The sequence below is a fragment of the Tachyglossus aculeatus genome, chromosome 11 (assembly GCF_015852505.1).
Source record: "Tachyglossus aculeatus isolate mTacAcu1 chromosome 11, mTacAcu1.pri, whole genome shotgun sequence".
In the NCBI taxonomy this organism is placed as follows: Eukaryota; Metazoa; Chordata; class Mammalia; order Monotremata; family Tachyglossidae; genus Tachyglossus; species Tachyglossus aculeatus.
Window position 1 is genome coordinate 64179767 of NC_052076.1, and position 19025 is coordinate 64198791.

The 19025-nt window shown below is 43.0% G+C and overlaps 1 non-coding gene across 1 annotated transcript; it reads right to left on the reverse strand.

Annotated features, from left to right (window-relative positions):
- Positions 1-2978: 2978 nt before the first annotated feature.
- Positions 2979-3116, reverse strand: LOC119935425. The gene has a single exon (XR_005453309.1). It is a non-coding gene; the product is annotated as a small nucleolar RNA SNORA7 (small nucleolar RNA).
- Positions 3117-19025: the final 15909 nt, after the last annotated feature.

Below are 19025 nucleotides of genomic sequence, written 5' to 3' on the forward strand. Positions count from 1 at the left end.
AAATTGGTAGCAGTTTGGATGGAGAGAAAAGAGTGGTTATTAGCCATGTTGTGAAGATGGGATCGATAGGATTGAGTGATGGATTGAATATGTGAGTTGAATGAGAGAGACGAGTCAAGGATAATGCCAAGGTTATGGGCTTTTGAAACAGGAAGGATTGTGTTGCTCTCTACAGTGATGTAAAAGTGAGAGGGAGAACTGGGTTTGGATGAGAAGATAAGGAGTTCTGTTTAGGACATGTTAAGCTTGAGGTGACGGGAGGCTATCCAAGAAGAAATGTCTTGAAGGCTAGAGGAAATGCAAGAGTGCACAAAGGGAGAGTGATCAGGCCTGGAGATGTAGATTTGGGTGTCATCCGCATAAAGGTGACCAATGAAGACTTGGGAGCGAAAGAGCTCTCCATGGAAGTAGATGTAGTTGGAGAATAGAAGGTGACCCAGAACTAAACCTTGAGGGACCCCCAGAGTTAGGGGTAGGAGGCAGAGGAGGACCCCATGATGGAGACTGAGAGTAAATGGCCAGAGAGATAAGAATAGAACCAGGAGAGGTCAGAGTCAGTGAACCCAAGATTGAATAATGTTTCCAGGAGAAGGATGTGGTCTACAGTGTAGAAGGGATATCATATTACTTCCTTGATGACCTCCTTACCTCCTCTCTCTCCTCACACCAGTCCATGCTTTACTCTGCTGCCCAGATAATTTTTCTAAAAAACAGTTCAGTCCATATTTCCCCCCTCCTCAAGAACCTCTGGCCATCCACCTCTGCATCAAACAGAAACTCCTTACCATCAGCTTTAAAGCACTCTCCTTGCTCCTTCCTACCTTACGTTGTTGCTTTCCTATTAAAACTCAACCTGCACAGTTTGCTCCTCTAATGCCATCCTAGTCACTTCACTAGTGACATCTCGCCAATATCCTGCCTCTGGCCAGAAATGACCTCCTCCTTCATATCTGACAGACAATCACCCCACCTTCAAAACCTTATTAAGTACATCTCCTAGACTGTAAGCTCACTCTGGGCAGGAAGTGTGTCTATCAACTCTGTTATCATTTGTTCTCCCAAGCACTTAGTACAGTGCTCTGCACATGGTAAGCACTCAATGAATACAACTGATTGATTAGTTGATCCATCTCCTCTAAGTGGCCTTACTTAACTAAGCCCTTATTTCCTCTTCTCCCACTCCCTTCTGTGTCACCCTTGCACTGGATTTGCACCCTTTCTTCACCCCTCCCTTGGCTTCACAGCACTTATGTACACATCTATAATTTATTTATTTATATCAATGTCTGTCTCCCCCTCTGAAAATAAGCTCACTGTGGACAGGGAACATGTTTACTAACTGTTCTATTGTACCCACCCAAGTGCTTAGTACAGATCTTGCTTACAGCAAATGCTCAATAGACACAATTGATTGATTGATTATCTGATCTCCCCCTGGAGCACAAGATTCCTTAATCGGTGCTCATGAAATAGCCCGCAGCCATACTATCATGACACCTCAAATTTTGTTAGATCAATACACCTTAAGCTAACATTCAATATGATAAAAAGAAACAGGCCATGTGAAATCTGTGTTCGGTTCTGCTTACTCTGCTCATTGTGAGAAAGTAGAAAGTAGGGGGGTGGGAAGGATTGTTTTCAAAGCCCCAAACTTGGGAAGGTATCATCCCTTGAGCCCTTAGTAATTAACATTCACTGACACATGTCCCCCTCCCCAAATTATGAGTGCCACCTCCGAACCAAGGTCGCCCAATCCTTTTCTCCCCCCTTGGAGTCCGATTTGCTATCTGGCACTCACTGTGCCTCCGGAAATCCATAGGAAAGGTAAAGCCAGAAAAGACACTTTCAAAAACAATATTGATCAAATTGCAGGAGCGGCGAACTGTGAAACAGATCTATTTTCCTGTACATTTTTGTTACTGATTGACTGTAGAACCATTAGTAGGAATGTGCTTTTCCTAATGGGTTAGCTGAATTGACTTTTGAATGACAATGTTCTTCCCTAGGGCTCAGCTGTCCCCTAAGTGCACTGAAGAAAGCAATTTGACTGGACTCAGGAGAACTAAGGTCATGCGCTCCTCAGTGCCTCAAAAGTTTCCTGGAACATTTTTGCCTTTTGAACAAACCCAGTCCCCCCTTTATCCTCTCCCCACCTCTTCCTCAGCCTCCAGTGCCCCAAAGCACATGGAGTCATCACTTTGGTCTCTGGTTGAAACAGCCAAAGACATTTGGTAAATTCTCCATCAGCTGTGTGCTTCATACCTGGCTGCTTTCATTTCCCGTGAGTCTCCAGCTTGTCTTTCTGCTAGAGCCAAACCAAACCCTTACAGCGCCTTTAGAGTTGTCCCTTCCCTCTGAGCCACTGCATAAAGCGAATTCCACTATGAGACGTTCTCTCCACCCATGTCACTCCCTCTCCTTTTCCTGAAATCAGTCCCTCCATCAATCAATTGTATTTATTAAGAGCTTAGTGTGCGCAGAGCACTGAAGTGAGCTCTTGAGAGAGTACTATTTAACAGAGTTGCTAGACATGTTTCCTGCCCACAGAGAGTTTATAATCTACAGGGGAAGACTGACATTAATATAAGCAAATAAATTAAGGATATGTATATTATAATAATAATAATAACGGCACTTATTAAGTGCTTACTATGTGCAAAGCACTGTTCTAAGCGCTGGGGTAGATACGAGGTAATCAAATTGTCTGACGTGGGGCTCACAGACTTAATCCCCCATTTACAGATGACGTAACTGAGGCACAGAGAAGTGAAGTGACTTGCCCAAAGTCACACAGGTGACAAGTGGCGGAGCTGGGATTTGAACCCATGACCTCTGACTCCAAAGCCAGTGCTCTTTCCACTGAGCCACACTGCTTAAAAATCCAGAAGTGGCTTACCATTACCTCCTTCTGTGCAGTCAACTTGAGTCTCCGCCCTCTACTCTCCCGTGCCACTGCTGCCCAGTACAGGGGAGTTTTGACTTGTAGCAAATTGCCTTCCACTTGCTAGCCTCTGCCCAAGCTAGGAATAGGATGGGTAGGCCTCTACTTGACTCTCCCTCCTGTAGTTGAGACTGGTAGAGTCCTGGAAACTCTCCAGGTGCAATCCTGAGATGACAACTATGTTATAGTGTTATATAATACTCTCCAAAGCACTTAGTACAGTGCGCTACACACAGTGTGCACTTAATAAATACAATTGATTGATTGAAAGCAAAAAGGCAAGAAACCCAGAGTACAACATAGTATGGTACAGTGAGGCTGAGGAAAAATCAATCAATCGATCGTATTTTTTAAGTGCTTTCTGCCTCCAGAGCAATGTACTAAGCACTTGGGAGAGTACAGTAGATAGACAGGATCCCTGCCCTCAAGGAACTTACAGTCTACTGTGCTCTAATATCTGTTGCAATAATAATAATAATGATGATGGCATTTATTAAGTGCTTACTATGTGCAAAACACTGTTCTAAGCGCTGGAGAGGTTACAAGGTAATCAGGATGTCCCACGGGGGGCTCACAGTATTAATCCCCATTTTACAGATGAGGTAACTGAGGCACAGAGAAGTGAAGTGACCTGCCCAAAGTCACACAGCTGACAAGTGGTGGAGCCGGGATTTGAACCCATGACCTCTGACTCCAAAGCTCCGGCTCAAGTGCTTAGTACAGTGCTCTGCACATACTAAGCACTCAATAAATGACTGATTGACTGACTGACTGTACTCAAGCGCTGTGCAGGTGGGATGAGTGTTAGGGTATTCAGGGGCTGGGAACTCAAATGCAAAGGTGATGAAGAAGGGAAGGAGATGAGTGGGAAAGCTTCCTGGAGGAGATGTGATTTAAGTAGGCCTTTGAAGATGAAGATAAGAAGAGAGAGGGTGGTGAGAGGGTGAGAGGAACAGGTAGAAAGTGAGAAAGAAGCTGGGAAATAGTAGCAGCATCACGCCTTGACTGAAGTCACACACCAGCAAGCAACCTTTCTTCCGCCTCTGAATCTACTCCAGACCAGACTCACATTGTGGGAAGGTTTCCCCATTCTTCCATCATGTACTTTCCAACTTACATAGGGAAAACATGTCAAATAGCAGAAATACGTTCAAGAACATAATGAATATCCTAAATAAATAACTGCTACTTTATAGCCGTCAGGTGGCTACTCTTCCGATTTCTGGGATTGGCGAGGCTAATCTGGGAGGGTTTAATGGAGCACATAACTCTTCCAAAAGGGTTCAGTAGAATCTATGCTATTTGGTAATCCGCTCTCTCTGCCCAGCCCAGGGCCTGGGTGGATCAATTTCACGTTTGGTTAACTCCTTTTCTCCTAAATAGAATAATAGCGATACTAATCTCTGCAGTGTCAACAAGCGGGGCCCTGTTCAGGCATTATCATCATAAATGAAGTGCAGTGGGGATTTAATAATGCTTTGCACATTGGAGGGAGCCTCTTTATCTGAGGTTCTCCCACTGCTAATTAATTCACCCTCACCCCCCACCCCAAGGGAGCAGGGGCAGAAAAACCTGATCCGGCCTAGGTTCAGACCCGGGGTTGGGGAGAATGGGAAGAGTCAGGCCCATGCCTAAAGGGATGTATGTGGTCACTGAATGGTATTGAGAGTAGAACTCATATGATTTTTCTTCTGTCTTCCTCCTTCTTTGATCTGCCTCCCCAATCTACTTTCACCATTCCTTGCACTCACACTTTCTTTGGGAAAAGGATTTGTTTTATTGACCCAAGGAGGACAAACTAAGGCACGGCACTAGGGATTGAGTGGAGGATGATTCTCTGTACACTGTACTATACCAACTCTGTTATATTATCCTCTCCCAAGCACCTAGTACGGTGCTCTGCACACAGTAAGCACTCAATAAATACAATCAATCGATTAATTGATTGATCGTTTATGTTTGATTTTATACTAGTAGCACCCTTGTATATTTATCTTGTCTCCTCCTAGGTTGTAAACTCCTTGAGGACAGGGCCTGTCTAATTACACTCTTTGTTCCGCACATCATCTAAGGAGGGGGTCTCAGGTGATTGCTCCCTGAGTGTTTCTTGAAGCTGAAATGGATGAGAACTCCCATGAAGCTGTAGGTTGTTAGCACTCGTGGCTGAAAATTTGGGTGACAGTACCTTTCCAGGCCTGTTTCTTAGTTTAATGTGAACTGTAAATTCAGGGTGTAGCAACATTTTTACTGCTTGGAGCCCAGAGTCATCAGAAGGAAAACTTGTCCCACAAGAGGTGAATAGCAAGTTTGTCTACACTGTCCACTCTGGATTCAAACTGACTTGAGAGGGATTGACATTTTGGTAACAGAGGTCCTGACTCTGCTGAGGTAGAACAGATGTTATCTCTGTTACCCTGGAAACCTACAGATTAAACTGTAAAGAAATCTCATTGTATTTTAACCACTTCTTTCATCTTGAATAATTAGCTGGCCATGGAGTCAATAACTACTTATGAGGCTTAGTGGATAGAGCATAGGCCTGGAACTCTGAGGTCAAAGACAGAGTCAAAAGGATCTGGGTTCTAATCTCTGCTCCTCTGCGTGTCTTTTGTGTGACCTTGGGTAAGTCACTTAATTTTTCTGTACCTCAGTTCCCTCATTCCTAAAATGGGGGCTAAGGGTGTGAGCCCCATGTGGGACAGGGCTTGTGTCCAACCTGATTCACTTATATCTATCCCAGTGCTTAGAATGGTGCTTGGCATGTAGTAAGTGCTTAATGACTACCATAATTATAATTAACATTGTTTGTAATCATGCTGCATTTGCAAAAAGGGATTTTCCCTTCCTCTCTCTGATCCTTTTTTTTTAATTGACCCATTTAGAAAGAAATAGAAGCCGACCCTAGAGGAATGTCTGCAGAATATGAGCAGGCATCTGGAATGGACATACCTCTATCCTTTTATCAACCTTTTCACCCTGATCCTCAGTTGCCCTGATGCTGTGCAGGATACTTTTTCTTTGTGGTCTTCTCTTCCTCAGAACATCTGGTCATTTGCATGGTCATCATCAACACCATCATTATATTAGAGAAGCAGCGTGGCTGAGTGGAAAGAGCCCAGGCTTGGGAGTCGGAGGTCGTGGGTTCTAATCCCAGCTCTGCCACTTGTCAGCTGTGTGACTTTGGGCAAGTCACCTAACTACTCTGTGCCTCAGTTATCTCATCTATAAAATGGGGATTATGACTGTGAGCCCCACATGGGACACCCTGATTACCTTGTATCTACTCCAGCGCTTAGAACAGTGCTTGCTTGGCAAATAAGAGGCACTTAACAAATACCGCCATCATTATTATTAGTATATTAGGTGTTACATAGGGCTACACCCACACATACACGCACGCACACACACACACACACATCCTTTCTCTCTCTCTGGACCTCTGGGAGTTTAAATTCCAAATCAGTCAAGGAGATGGACAGAATCCTTCCATTCCAGAACAGGCAGTTATCCAGATATACCAGCACCAGATGCATTTAAACACTGGCAAACCACCCGGAGAGGCTGAGGGTGAAACTCTGACCTACCTCAAAGTGAGCCTGGCATTTCCTTCACGCTTCCTCTCAACCTCACCAGTGACCCAGAATGAGAGACAAAATGTTTATTGACAAATGCCCCTGTGACTTTTCCCAAGGTGTTTTTAACCCTTTCTTTTAATTTGAACCTCCAACGGTCCCTACCAGGCTCTAAAGCAAGGTTATTAAATGTGCACTTAACAGGGAAGATAGTCTACCCCAACGCTGAACCTTGGAGCAGGGCAAGTAGTTCCTTTGTAAGATTTTCTCACAATCGGGAAAAAATGCCAGCTCCATAGCATGGGACAGGCAGACCTGCAGTAATAATAGTGACAATTATAACAATAGTTGTGGTGTTTGTTAAGTGCTTACTACCACCATTCTAAGCACATTGGTAGTTACCGGTCACTCAGATTGGATACAGTCCAATAGGAAGAGAAAGGATTTCCAAAGAAAAAAACTCGTAACTATCCGATGATGGATGCAACTCAATTCTGCTGATTTTTCATGCTTTTGGAAAGTACAACTAGAAAATCAAATCAATATATTATAGGGGGAGATTCTATTAATTTAAGAGGAAATTGAAAACAGATATTAGAAGAATATATGATAGTTTTTATATGAGATGTAGAAAATCATAAGGGGCTGACATTTATAATTCCCTTAATGCTTTGTCTCTCATGAGTTATGGGTCAGCCTGTGACTGAAGACCTTATTACATGTTCTCTGTCTCTTTATTATAGTGGCACATTTGCTCCAGTACAGTTAAGGTTGTGTCAGCACTTCCATTATAAACCTCTATTATCAGAGGTTTATAACTTGGTCATAAAAATTTGCTCCAGGGCTGAAACTTGGCATACAAGGTCTCAATCTGATAATGATGGATTTTTTTATTTTTTTGAAATTTTAAAAAATGGATTTGTGACAGGAATGGAAGAAAAAGAAAACTGATTGAGTTGTACTTTTATTTTTAATAGGCTCTTGGAATTTGTAGTTTCAAAGAAAAAGGACTCACACGTGGGGTACGGTGTGAAAAAAGAAACCACTAGCAAGTGAAATCGCTGAGTTAAAATTGCCACATAGTAAACAAATGATTAAGACAATTAGCCTTACTCATTAGCTTTTGAAGCACCTCTTTAGGAAACAAGAAGGTTAGTCCCTGACTTACTCATCGACACATCCTTTGCCTGAAAGATTTGTTACCTGTAAAGGAAATTTCACAGAATTTTCCTTCTGTCTTTCTAAATGAATATGACCTCAGGGAGCAAATTCATTTTTTAGGTATCTAAATATTGTTCTCATTCCATAAGAGGCTGAGACATCTCTGGCAAACATAACATTTAAGCATTCAGGAGGTTAGCTTCCTTGGAATCAAACACCACTCGGGAAACACAGACAAGGGCGATATATGAAAATTTAAATGAGGTGGGAACCTGACCAGCAGATCCCTATTCCACTTTGCCTTGACTGAACCATTAATATGGAAAATATAGGCTGCTTCACATCGTAGGGAGCTACTCCTCCTTAGTTGTGAGGCAATAACATTTGTGGAAAGACTGTCTGGTTCAATTTTTCTCCCGCCTGCCTCTTCCTGCTCGTGGGGAGAGTGGGATTTTGATAGAAGTGAACATTTTCAAGGAGCTGTTATAATAAGCAAATGCAGCTAGACGTCATATTTTCTGTTTTATTGTCCTCACATTAGCTACTTATTTAGGAAGGAATGTGACAGTGTATCCAGAGTAAGGAAGCTGATCTTTCAGCAGCTCACCCAACTGCCATACTGTCAGTGCTGGCTGAGTCGTCAGGACCTCAGAAACCATTTTCTAGACTAGGTGACACTTAGGTGCCAGAACTAACCATTCAGGCGAAGGGAGATGGGGTCAAAATGTGCGGGAGAGTAAAAATCTCAGGACAGTCTGTTTCCATGAAACAACAAATTTGTCTTACAAGGCAGAGTCTCTTATTTTTTACATTATTCTTCTCTCACCCAGGGATATATCCTACTTTGACAACTGCAGGCTTGTATTGCTTTAGGTCAGGGGTCAGGGAATGTGAGTTGGAGAGTGAGAAGGCTTAGGAATCTCCACTAGGGATTCTGAATTTGAATTTTGCTATTTCTCACTTGCCCATCCCCATATCTCTTCTGTGGAATGAAAACTTTCTCTTCCTTTTAAATTCACGAACTAGAAAACCATAATGGGCTATTAAAGGGAAAGGAAGGGATATGTGTTGTTACATCTATAACCTAGAGGCTAAATATATGAGAGGAAAGCAGCCAGAAAGTGGAAGGCATTTGTTACCACCCAGGGCCAGGGAGATCCGCTGTCATTGCCAGCAGAAGGAGGGATGGGAGGAGACTTGAAGTCTGGGAGCCAGTGGTCTATTAGAGAAGCAGCACGGCCCAGTGGATTGAGCATGGGCCTGGGAATCAGAAGGTCACGAGTTCTAATCCTGCCTCCACCACTTGTCTATGTGACCTTGGTCAAGTCACTTAACTTTTCTGTTCCTTGGTTCCCTTCATCTGTAAAATGGGACTATGAGCCCTATGTGGGAAAGGGACTGTGTCCAACCCGATCATCTTGTATCTACCCCAGAACAGTGCCTGGCACATAGGAAGTGCCCATGCCCAGTTTGGTCCCTGGCAGAATGGGTGAGGTTGGGAGGGATGAAAGAATGAGAATGAGGAAGGGGAAGTGACATCACTTTGTGGCCCTGGGTCTGATGGGAAGAGGGGGAATGGGATATACCCCATTGAGTACAGTCACTCTCTTTAGATTATCAATCCACTGGTGATATCTGTTCAGTGCCCAATAAGCAAAGCACTCTACTAAGCACTCCTTTTTCATGGTATTTGATAAGCATTTACTATGTGTCAGGCACTGTACTGAGCACTGGGTTAGATACAAGACAATCAGTTTAGGGACAATTCATGTGCTTAAAGATTAATCCCCATTTTACATATGAGGTAAATGAGGCACAGAGAAGTTACCTGACTTGTAAAATGGGAATTAAGACTGTGAGTCCTATGTAGGACAGGGACTGTATTCAATCCAATTAGCTTGTATCTACCCAGCATTTAGAACAGTGCTTGGCACATACAATTCATTCATTCATTCAATTGTATTTATTGAGCTCTTACTGTGTGCAGAGCACTGTACTAAGTGCTTGGGAGGTACAAGTTGGCAGCATATAGAGACGATCCCTACCCAACAAGGGGCTCACAGTCTAGAAGGGGGAGACAGACAACAAAACAAAACATGTAGATAGGAGTCAAAATCGTCAGAACAAGTAGAATTTAAGCTATTTGTACATCATTAACAAAATAAATAGAATAGTAAATATGTACAAGTAAAATAAATAGAGTAATAAATCTGTACAAATATATACAAGTGCTTCCGGGAGGGGAAGGAGGTAGGGCGGGAGCATGGGGAGGAGGAGAGGAAAAGGGGGGCTCAGTCTGGGAAGGCCTCCTGGAGGAGGTGAGCTCTCAGTAGGACTTTGAAGGGAGGAAGAGAGCCAGCTTGGCGGATGTGTGAAAGGAGGGCATTCCAGACCAGGGGAAGGATGTGGGCCGGGGGTCGACAGCAGGACAGGTGAGAATGAGATACAGTGAGGAGGTTAGCGGCAGAGGAGCGGAAGGTGCGGGCTGGGCTGTAGAAGGAGAGAAGGGAGGTGAGGTAGAAGGGGACATGGTGATGGAGAGCCTTGAAGCCAAGAGTGAGGAGTTTTTGCTTGATTAATACCACAATTATTATTACTTGCCCAAAGTCACACTGGAGACAAGTGATGTGAGCAGGGAATGTGTCTGCCAACTCTGTAATATTGCATTCGTTCATTCATTCATTCAATCGTACTGTACTCTCCTAAGTGCTTCATCCAGTACTCTGCACACAGTAATTAATCAAACAAACATATTTATTGGGTGCTTACAGTGTGCGGAGCACTGTACAAAGTGCTTGGGAGAGTTTAACACAACAATATAACAGATGCATTCTCTGCCCACAGTGAGCTTAAAGTTTAGAGGGGAATAACACTCAATAAATATGATTGAGTGATTGATTTTTTGGAAGAAAACAACAAAAGAAAGACCCATGTTCCCTGCCTCTCAAGGATCTCACAATCTAATAGGGAGACAGGCTGGAAAAAGTGATTTAAAAATCGGATAAGGAGGCGGTTTTATTACAGGAAGTAGTTCAACTGTATCAGTGTGAAATAGCAGAATAAGTAATTGGGTAGATAAATGAAAATAAAAATAAAAATCAGCATAGGTACACAAGTGCTAAGGATGGGAATCAAGTCCTAAGTGCTAATGCTTAGGACAGTGTTTGGCACATAGTATGGGCTTAAGAAAAACCATTATTATTAATGCTGGTTGTTACATTTGAGGCAACTGAGTTGTGAGGTCATTGGTGCGGTACTGCCTCTAGTAGTCCCAAAGAGTAATGGACCTTCCCATGGCCACTGGTAGGATCAGAGCAGGGTGGAAAGTGTTTTAAGCTCCTGTGTGAGGAAAAAGTACTGTGTCCATATACCCACCAAACTCCAATTACGAAGGGTAAGGATTGATTCTAGCCCTCATGAGGTTCTAATTGATAGCCAGATTTCTGCCAAGGAGCTGGCATAAATTACAAGGGATCAGATAGATATCACACCATGAGTCTAAGATTAAGTACTAGAATGGCATGCCTCAATGTTTGAGTAGACCACAAAGAATCACTAGACTCCATAACAGGTATCTGAAAAAAAAAATGACTTTACAGTTTTCTGCGCTCTCTCTCCAGGAAGGGAAATCCATTTTTTAAACATCCAGGTTTACAGTTGTCTTTCGACATCAGTAAAATGTACCAGAATTTCTGAGCTGGAAAGAGTGATGGCTGTGAAATCCTTATTGGAGTCAGAGGCAACATCTTTGAGAACATAATATAGTTTTCCTTCCTCATGTCAGCAATATCTTCTCGACTGTCACCCTCACCAGTTTCTGAAAGCCAGACCCCAATCTGATTCATGTTGTGATACCAGATTCTTTCTACAGATTGAATTTGCACTAACCTTAAAATGCTTCTTTTTAAACACGGGATTGATGACACAAATGAAAATAGGGGAAACAAAATTCCCAGTATCCATTTCTTAGGGATAGCTTTTGGTGAAACACAATAATTAGCTAGATGCTCCAAAGGGTACTACTGCATTAAATTTGCTCTTCTCTGCTATAACTACCCATTCCTGTTTTAGTTCATTTTCATGGGAATCTGTGTCATTGGATCAGTCAATCAATTGTTCATTCATTTAATTGTATTTATTGAGCACTTATTGTGTGCAGAGCACCACTAAGAACTTGGAAAGTACAATTCAGCAACAGATAGAGACAATCCCTACCCAAAAGGCTCACGGTCTAGAAGTGGGGAGACAGACAACAAAATACAAGTAGACAGGTGTCAATAGCAACAAAATAAATAAATAGAATTATAGATATATGCACATCATTAATAAAATGAATATAATTATAAATATGTACACATATACACACAAGTGCTGTTGGGCAGGGAGGTGGTAGAGCAGAGGGAGGGAGTAGAAGCAATAGATGGGAGGAGGAGCAGAGGAAAAGCCGGGGGCTCGGTCTCAGAAGGCCTCCTGGAGGAGGTGAGCTTTCAGCAGGGCTATGAAGAGGGGAAGTGAGCTAGTTTGGCAGATGTGAGGAGGGAGGGCATTCCAGGACAGAGGTATGACGTAGGCCAGGGGTCGACGGCAGGACAGGTGAGAACGAGGCCCAGTGAGGAAGTTAGTGGCAGAGGAGCAGAGGGTGTGGGCTGGGCTGGAGAAGGAGAGAAGGGAGGTGAGGTAGGAGGGGGTGAGGCGATGGAGAGCCTTGAAGCCAAGAGTGAGGAGTTTTTGCTTGATTTGTAAGTTGACAGGCAACCACTGGAGATTTTTGAGGAGGGGAGTGACATGCCCAGAGTGTTTCTGTAGAAAGATAATCCGAGCAGCAGAGAGAACTATAGACTGAAGTGGGGAGAGACAGGAGTATGGAAGATCAGAAAGGATGCTGATGCAGTAATCCATTCGGGATCTGATGAGTGATTGTATTAACAATCACTCATTCACTCATACAAAAAATCACTCATATAAAATAATTGTATTTATCAAACACTTACTCTGTGTAAAGCATTGTGCAAAGCATTCTGGAGAGTACAACAGAGTTAATAGACATGATCCCTGCCTTCAAGGAGCTTCCAATATAGTGGAGTATTTAGGTCTAGTAGTGAGTCAGAAGAGGCTTTTGTTAAACTGCAAAAGCGAGGATAGTGACAATGGGATTTCAAACTTCAGGACCAATTGAAGGTCGTGATGAAGGTGTCCAATCTCCTAGACAGTTGTGAGACCTGGACTTATTTCAAAAGACACACCTTGAGCAATTTCACCCATTCTTCCTTCCAGCCATACTCTTCGATTAATTTCTAATTTCTTCTACTTCTATTCCCCCAACTGCCACATCAGCACTTCTGAACCCTATAAGCCCTTAAGTGTTCAATAAATCAATCATTTAGTTATATTTATTGAGCACTTATTGTGTGCACAGCATAGCACTTACCTTCTCTTTACACTCCATTACTTCCTCCTTCCTCGAATTGATTTTTGTGTGTCTCCCCACTAAGCTATAATAATAATAATAATGGTATTTGTTAAGCAAATAAGCCAAGCACTGTTCTAAGTTCTGGAGTAGATACAAGGTAATCAGGTTGTCCCACATTGGGCTCACAGTCTTAATCCCCATCTAACAGATGAGATAACTGAGGCACAGAGAAGTTAGGTGACTTGCCCAAAGTAACACAGCTTCTCTGTAAGAGTGGGATCGTGTCCACTAATCCCACTGTGAGTCCCCAAGTGCTTAGGGCAGTGTTCTGCACTCAGTAGACACTCAATCAATATTCTTGATTGACTGACTGACTGATACCACTAAGTGGCAAGGCAAGGGAAACAAGTTGGCCTAAGGGATAGAGCACAGGCCTGGGATTCAGAAGAATCTGGGCTCTAATCCCAGCTCTGCCACTTGTCTGCTGTGTGACCTTGGGAAAGTCATGCCACTTCTCTGTGCCTCAGATACTTCGTCTGTAAAATGGGGATTGAGCCTTTGAGCCCCATGTGGGGCACGAAGTGTGGCCAACCTGATTCTTTTGTATATAATAATAATAAGAAGAATTGAGGTATATTTTGTATTTAATAATAATAATTGTGTTATTTGTTAAGTGCCTACTGTGTGCCAGGCCTTGTACTAAGCACGGAAGTAATAATAATACTTAGAACAGTACTTGGCACATAGTAAGTGCTTAATAAATGCCATCTGTATTATTATTATGCATCAGCATAGGCAAACTCTCTTGCCCTGATAAGGCATCGATTCAAAGGAGAGTCAGGTACATAGTAAGCACTTAACAAATATCATAAAAAAATTTTAAAAAAGTTACCAACAATGAGGTCTTAGGATGTGGGACGCAGTCAGATCATCAACATGGAAGCAAAAGTCATAGCACACAGGGCCAGTGGATGGGATATTTGTGGAGAATGTACCACAGCCAGATATGCAACAGCTGCTGCATGGGAAACTGAAAGGGGATTCAAACAAACATGTTGAGAGGCCCAAAGAAAATAGTTTAAAGCAGCATGGCCCAGTGGAAAGATCACGGGCCTGGGAATCAGAAGATCTGGGTTCTAATCCCAGCTCTACCACTTCTTTGCTCTGTGACCTTTGGCAAGTTACTTCTCAGTGCCTCTGTTTCCTCATCTGCAAAATGGGAATTCAGTACCTGTTCTCCCTCCTACTTAGATTGGAATCCCAAGTTGGACATTGGCTGTGTCTGTTATAATTATCTTGCATCTACCCCAGTGCTAAATATAATGCTTCAATTAATTATATTATTGAATGTTTTTTGTTTGCAGAGTACTGCACTAAGTGCTTGGGAAAGTACAGTATAACAGAGCTAGTAGTCATGTTGCCCTCCATCAACAAGCTTACAGTCTAGAGGGGGAGGCAGACAATAATATAAATAAATAAATTACGGATGTGTACATAACTGCTGTGGGGCTGAGGAAGTAGTAAATAAAGACAGCAAATCCAAGTGCAAGGGCGATGCAGAAGTGGGAGAAGAGGAAATGAAAGCTTAACCAGGGAAGACCTCTTGGACGAGTCGTGCCGTCAATAAGACTTTGAAGGTGGGGAGAGAAATTGTCAGATATCATTCATTCATTCAAAAATATTCATTGAGGGCTTACTGTGTGCAGAGCACTGTACTAAGCGCTTGGGAGAGTATAATATAATAATAAACAGACACATTCCCCGCCCACAATGAGCTTACAGTCTATGAGAGGGAGGGTGCTTCAGGCCAGAGGCAGGATGTGAGCGAGAAGTGGCGGCAAGACAGATGAGATTCAGGTGCGGTGAGCAGATTGGCATTAGAACAGCGAAGTGTGTGGGCTCGGATATATAGGAGATCAGCGAGGTAAAACAGTGAGCACAATTATTTAAGTCACAGGAAATGCAGCCTCAAGCAGTACAGAAGGAGCAGTGCATTATTGGGAGGTCACTTGCAGATACAGACGAGGTTATCAGGCACAATCGTGAGAGAGGTGGTTTTCTTTGGGCATGGGGAGACCAAGAGGCAGCCTTGAAAAAAGAAACAGGGCTTGAATGTGAACCAACACATTTGGGTAGCAAGGGTCTTTCCAAAAGTGCAGGGCTTGTCAGCCTCATGCCAATCTTGTCAGCCTTGTCAATCTTTTCATGACACACAAACGGGATCTTATGGTCATAGGAGCACCATGGCACAGTGAGGGGATTGGATGGGATACGGGTAGAAGGAAAGGAGTGAGAAAAACAGCAGTTCCAGGGCCCACTTTGTTGGTTCATCCATTCTGACAATTCATTTCAGAGCATGTTGAATACAAACCCTAATAATAATAATGATGGTGGCATTTATTAAGTGCTTACTATGTGCAAAGCACTGTTCTAAGCGCTGGGGAGGTTACAAGGTGATCAGGTTGTCCCACGGGGGGCTCACGGTCTTCATCCCCATTTTACAGATGAGGTAACTGAGGCCCAGAGAAGTTAAGTGACTTGCCCAAAGTCACACAGCTGACAATTGGCAGAGCTGGGATTTGAACCCATGACCTCTGACTCCAAAGCCAGCGCTCTTTCCACTGAGCCACACTGCTTCTCTAGCAGCACGCTAGGCAGCATTGGGCATGGCTCAGTGGAAAGAGCACGGGCTTGGGAGTCAGAGGTCATGGGTTCTAATCCTGGCTCTGTCACTTGTCAGCTGTGTGACTCTGGATAAGTCACTTAACTTCTGCGTGCCTCAGTTACCTCATCTGCAAAATGGGGATAAAGACTGTGAGCCCCACAGGGAACAACTTGATTGCCTTGTATCTTCCCCAGTGCTTAGAATCGTGCTTGACATATAGTAAGTGCTTAACAAATACCATTATTATTATTTTCTATCCAAGATCAACTTGTTCTATAGACTGTAAGCTTCTTGTAGGCAGGGATCACATCTGCCAACTCTATTATATTGTACTTTCCCAAGATTTCAGAACATAGCTCTGCACACAGTAAGCGCATTAGATTGTGAGCTTGTTGTGGGCAGGGAACATGCCTACCAACTGTGTTGCATTGTAGTCTCCCAAGAGCTTAGTACAGTGCTCTGCACACAGCAAACACTCAATAAATACAATTGATTGATTGAATGAATGAATACCACTGATTGATTGTTCAATTGATTCTTTGTCACAATTTCTCCATCTCAATTTGAATAGCAGTGAATTCTTTGTTTTGTGGGAAAGTCCACAACCAGAGGGCTAAAGAGAAAAATGGCAGGAAAGGGGGAGAGATTGGGAGAACCTGGACTTTCTGCCTAGGTTCTGATTCGTTCCTCCTGTCAGTCAGTCAGTTGTATTTACTGAGCATTTACTGCATACAGAGCACTGTATTAAGCTCTTTGGAGAGTACAATATAGCAATAGAACTATAGCCCTGCCCACAGCTAGTTTACAGTCTAGAGGGGGAGACAGCCATTAACGTTAATAAATAAATAAATGACAGATATGTGCATAAAGGAGCAAATCAGGGCAACACAGAAGGGAGTGGGAGAAGAGGAAAGATGGACTTAGGGAAGTCCTCCTGGAGGAGATATGCCTTCCATAACGCTTTGATGGTGAGGAGAGTAATTGTCAGAAAGTCAGTAAGTTAATGGTATTTATTGAGCCCTTATTGTGTGCAGAGAACTGTGCTAAGTTATTAAGAGAGTATAATACAGCAGAGTTGATGATTCATTGCACACAATGAGCTTACAGTCTAGAGGGGAAGGCAGTCATTAATATGAATAAATTATGGTTCATTCGACCATATTTGAGCACTTACTGTGTGCAAAATACTGCACTAAGTGCTTGGGAGAGTACACTATAACAATAAATAGCCACATTCCCTGCCCACAACAAGCTTGCAGTCTAGCTGGGGATGCAGACATTAATATACATAAATAAATTACAGATATGTACATAAGTGCTGTGATGATGGGAGTGGGATGAATAAAGGGAGTAAGTAGGGGTGATGCAGAAGGGAGTGGGAGAAGAGGAAAGGAAGGCTTAGGGAAAGCATCTTGGAGGGGATATGCCTTCAATGAGGCTTTGATCAGGGGAGAATCATTGTCTGGGAGATAAGGAGAGGGAAGGTATTCCAGGCCAGGGGCAGGATGCGGGAGAGAGATAGGCGGTGAGATTCATTCATTAAATCGTATTTATTGAGCGCTTACTGTGTGCAGAGCACTGTACTAAGCCCTTGGCTTGAGATAGGCCTCACCCCTTCATGGACAGAAAAGACAGTTTTGGTAAGCGGTTTGTGGGATTAGAAACTCAATTACTAAGTGCCAGTTGATGGGGTTTCACTCCCTTTCAGTGTAATACAGTAGTTTGGGGCAAAATGAATTGTTTATTGTGTGTTTGTTTAACCAAGCAACGCTGCAAGCAAAACAAAAAAAAATGACAAACTAATTAAAGCTTCCTTCATCTATGTCCCTCCTTCCTCAAAAATGCCTCAGACATATGTGTTTGTCCAACTATCATCTGTTTCGCCTCATTTGGAAAATAAGCTTCTGGAGGGAAATATTTGAACGCTTATTTTTGTTTGCTGTCTCCTGTAGTCAATTCTGTGAACACCTCATTGTTAAAGGCATCATAAACACGACCATACTGAGTACTTGGGAGTATTCAAGGGGAAAGCAAACACATATAAATGGATAAATACACAATAATTAAAAGAAGAAAGGCATAGACTGCGATAAGAAAGTGAGCGGTAGAGCCAAAATTAAAACTCGGGTCCTCTGACTCCCAGGCACGTGCTCTTTCCACTAGGCAACTCGGTTTCTCTGCAAGTAATTGAGGAAATAAATACACGAAAAAGAAACAGATGGGAGTATAAGTAGAAGCTCAGGAATGAAAAAATGCAGGGTGAGAATTAGTCTCTTCCCAAGGGGTTGACAATCGAAGAAAAAGTGATGGAGAAAGGACTGGAGACAGTTTACATGAGGAGAGGTAGACACATGACTGCTAAGGTAATTGATGGACTGATGAAAAGCAGTGTGGCCTAGTGAAAAGAGCATACGCTTGAAAGTCAGAAGACTGGGGTTCGAATCCCAGCTCTGCCACTTACCTACTGTGTGACCTTTTTAAGTCACTTAACATTGCTGTGCCTCAATTGCTACAATTGTAAAATGGGGATTAAATCTGATTTTGTCCTATTTAGACTGTGAGCCATGTGTGGGTTGGGGACTGTGTCCAACCTGATTATCTTCTATCTACTCCAGTCTTTAGTACAGTGCTTGACACTTAGTGCTTAATGAATGCCATAATGATTATATGAACAGAAAGGTTGGGATTAAGAAAAGTGGCTTTTTAGGAGGACTTTGAAGAAAGGGATAGAAAGCTCTTAATAAATGCCATCATTATTATTATTAAAGGGAGAGATGGGGTGAAATTGAGAGGGGTGGCAATTCCTTGCAGGAGGATAGTGGTGAACTATGGGGGAATTCCATGAAGGTTGGGCACATTTCTGCTAAGTCATGTTAACGGGATGAAATCTTTCAAGACAATCCAAAATATCAGCAGTTAGTATCAGCTCCATCCATCCATCGATGGTATTTATTGAGTGCTTACTGTGTGCACAGCACTGTGCCAAGCACTTGGGGAAATACACTATAGAGTTCGGAGATACTTTCCGTGACCACAAGTATTTACAGTCTATAGGAGGGGAGGAGGAGAGTGAAAGAGAGGAGAGGAGGCTCCCATTCAGTTGCCTTAATTGTCTAGATTTTGAAGTTGCCCAATCTTGCAACTGTGACCCTGACCCTTCTTCTCTCCCTTCTGCAAGGGTTTTGGTGAACCCAACTCTCTCTGGAAAGAGGATCCTGGGTGTCTTATCCCCACAGGGATCAGCTCTGGAGGAGGACCCAAGAGACCTCTCCCCTC